The following is a 3,974-nucleotide window of genomic DNA, read 5'->3' as shown; positions in this document are numbered from 1 at the left end:
TGCTACTCTCCCACTTTAAACCACAGGGACCCCCTTCCCCAGTCGGTGGCCTGGCTGGTTTGCCCCCCTGCACTACACGGGCAGTAGGATGACCTGAGACAGCACAGCCAGAGCAGAGGAGCAAACTCCCGCAGGAATAACGTACCTTCCGGCTGACAAAACCAGTTCCAAAACACAATTAAAGACCGGAATTAAACACCAGAACTCTAATTCCTGAAGTCCCACAGTATAACGGAGCTCAGGCAGGACTTTTTGGAGATTTTCATGCTCCAAAGAGCCACAGGATGAATTCCGAAACTTCTATAAATGAAAAAAATACTACTGGTTCCAGAAAATATCTTCAGATTGCCTGGAAAATTACTCTATAATTAGAGTAACAGGGAGGAAACAAAAGTAGGTATTGTATCCTCTTTCTACTGAAATATGAAACGATACCTTTGAGCACTTGGTAAAGGTGAAGGGACACTGTACAGAGTGTAGCAGTTATCATGGAATCAGGGAACTGTCAGAGTTGGAAGGGACCTCTAGAGATCATCCAGTCCAACTCCCCTGCCAAAGCAGGGTTGCCCAGAGCACATCACTCAGGGGCATCCAGGTGGGGCTTGAAGATCTCCAGAGAAGGGGACTCCACACCCTCCCTGGGCAGCCTGTCCCAGGGCTCTGCCACCCTCACCCCAAACAAGTTCCTCCTCAGATTTCAGTGGAACTTCCCATGGTCCAGCTTGTGCCCGTTGCCCCTCGTCCTGTCACTGGGAACCACTGGAAAGAGTCTGGCTCCATCCTCCTTCAACCCACCCTTTAGACACTTGTCAGCATTAATAAGGTCTCCCCTCAGCCTTCTCTTCTCCAGGCTGAAGAGTCCCAGCTCTCTCAGCCTCTCCTCAGCAGGGAGATGCTCCAATCCCTCCATCATCTCTGTTGCCCTACGCTGGACTCTCTCCAGCAGTTCCCTGTCCCTCTTGAACTGGGGAGCCCAGAACTGGACGCAGGATTCCAGTTGTGGCCTCCCCAGTGCAGAGCAGAGGGGGAGAATGACCTCCCTCTATCTACTGGCCACACTCTTCCCTCTGCAGCCCTGTTACCACAAAATAGAAAATTCTGAACTCCCTCCACCTCCTGGCCACACTCTGCCCTAGGCAGCCCTGTTACCACAAAATAGAAAATCCTGAAATTTCTGAAATGTGAAAATTAATCACAAAGCATTGAATACAATTAATTTCCACGTGCCCTTTCCTAAAGAACTCATCCTGACTAGCCATGTAAGTAAGGAAATCGATATAAAAGACTATTCTGAATCCCTTTTCTTACTTAAGTTCCCCCAGGTATCGGATCTGCTCGCAGCCCAGCCAGCACACAGCCCGCAGGGACACACCTTCAACGCTGCACGGACACGAGGACTGGCCAGGCTTTTCTCTTTTCTGCTTCTGCCTCGTCCAGAACACTTTTCTGCATATAGATTTCTGGGTCATGAGACTGACAGACCAGTGGAGTGACTTCGGATAATTTCTTTATGAAGCAATACTTGCAACACTTATTCCCAGGCACATTAATCAGTGGTCTCCTGACAACTGATAAGCTCTGTGTTTGCATTATGAGGTCCGTAACTATCATTGCCGTGGCCTCATCCAGGTACAATATATAAAATGATGCAAGTCCCTTTTAATTAATACCTATAAAACACTTTCCTTTCAAAGCCAGACACCACCAAGAGCTCCTGCCACTGGAGCAGAGCGGCCTCTGGGGGTTTCTGAAGCTTTCCAGGTGATTTCTCTTTGCTCAGAGCAAATGCTGTTGGGCTTTAATCACACATGTATTTTTATTATTAATTGTTACTTCAGATGGTGGCATATTCCCAGTTATGCTCATATTTTATCCTACTTAAGTATGTCAAAATAATTTTCATTTTAGTGAGCAGTGGAAGTGCACCATCCTGTATTTAACACCAAAATATTCCATGGGTTTTTCCATCATCAAAAGACCAGCTCAACCCAAAAATCCCCCAAACCTTTCTTCAATTGATTAACTCCTAGAGACGTTTCACTGAGAATTGTTCAGATTAACAAATACAAGGAACGTGTTGTTTGTGAGAAGAACAATACTACTCTTTACTTTGGCAGGGGCTCTGCCGGCTTCGGCCCCTGCTTTCCCTTCGTACGCCGAGAACCCCTCGAGACACGCGCTGTGCCTCCCCACACTCCTCAGCAGCTCTGCAGAGAATCTATGGGGGAACTGGTCCCCCCAGAACGGGGACAGTGTAAACATCAGAAGAGAAAGTACTGCACAAAGGGGCAGGGAGAAGCACGGCTAGGAACAAACGTCATTTCCGCAAGGCACAGTCTCCAGGCCAGCTTTAATTACCACCTACCCCAACAAGCATTAAAACGTGTACCTGGCGTTAGTAAAACAATTTCAGACCACTGGGAAAAGAAACAGTGAATTAAGCACACATTTAAAACAATTCTCATTTTCACTCTACCTTACATTTACTTTTATTTTCCTTTTGGCGTGCTTCATACCCTGAATCTTTCATTGTTAGTTTTTACAGTCTGAATCTAAAACCTTCTTATATTTGTTTAGCTAATTTGTGCTACTGAGACACAAAAGTTACCTCTTCTCAACATATTAACTCATCAAAGTTCCATAGGTGAAGAAAAAGAATGCTTACCTCAGACAATTTTTCATTCTGAAGTTTTCTCAGCGTAAGTATCTATTGTGTGTGCTGTCTTTAGAGAGTAGCACAATTTTTAAATAGAAAGCAGCGTTGCAGTGAGGCACTATTACAAAACTTAAAAAGCCATTTGTGTCTTGATGACTTCTCCTTCAGTGGAGCCTGACTGAGCTCCACAAATCTTTAGCTGCCGTGAAAAGCTGAACAATCGGAAGAATTATTCCCACAGTGATACCTGCCATGAAAATAACTCGGGTGTGTTTCTCAACACCCTTCTGTGATCTTTCCTCCTTCTGATACTACTGGGACTAGTTTTATGGCCCTTTCATGCCATGGAAAGACGAAGCAGTTTGCTTTCAAGTGTTAACACTGATGGTGAACACCGGAGATGTTAAACAAGCTGTTAGTGCAGCCAGCAGCTCTGCCTCCCCCCCTTCCTTTCTATACCTCTCCCTTACCAAAAACTTCAGATCAATACTTTCTTAATCATTCTCTCAATGGTATCTGAGACCCAACAAAATCCACCCAGCTTACAGGTAGCTCCACATCACGCAGAGCCTGTCAGAGGCAAACACGGAGAAATACTTTTGGCTAGCTTTAACTACTGGGTATGTGGGATATAATTAGAACATTTTCCTGCCACCTACAGCTGAGATTTCCGTTTAAGTACGAAAAGCCTCACTGTGACCTATCTAACCCAGATGAAGATGACGCAGAGTACTATTGAAGCCACAACTCATTGCCCGTGTTAATAAATGTAGCATAAATATTAAGTATGGGGAGTCTCTCCCAGGAAACAGAGCTATGGGGTTTGGGAACAGTCACCTCTGTTGGCACATCATCCCTCCAGACCTTTAACGCGTCCCCCAGGCACTGCTGAGTCCCTCCGCGGCTGGAAAAGCAGAGCCCCCTTTCAGGGGGGATGTCCTGGAGGCCGGGAGGGAGCACAGAGCCGGGGCTGCTCCCAGGGAGTGCCGCTGGCTGTGCCCCGCCGGCACAGGCCAGAGAGAGCCAGCCCCGCCGGGCTCCCAGCCGCGGGCAGCCGGCCTGTCTCCGGCCTGTCTCCGCCCGGGGCCCGGCAGCCGCCGCGCAGGGGCCGCCGCCCGCTTTCACTTTCGGAGCGGTGCGGGCCGGCGTGCTGCGGCCCGAGAAACCGCCCTCCTCAGCGGCAGGGCCCCAGGGCCCCAGCCGGGAGGCCGGGCCCAGCTCTCGGGGAAGAGCCCGGCGCTCCGCTCCCCCAGCCAGCGGCCGCGGCCCGGCCGGGAAAACGCTCTGCGGCCGCCCGCGCCGGCGGAGCCCCGGCCGG

This window comes from Calidris pugnax, unplaced genomic scaffold (assembly GCF_001431845.1).
Source record: "Calidris pugnax isolate Ruff unplaced genomic scaffold, ASM143184v1 scaffold3, whole genome shotgun sequence".
NCBI lineage: Eukaryota > Metazoa > Chordata > Aves > Charadriiformes > Scolopacidae > Calidris > Calidris pugnax.
The sequence above is the reverse complement of the archived record's forward strand: the minus strand, read 5'-3'. Positions refer to the sequence as shown.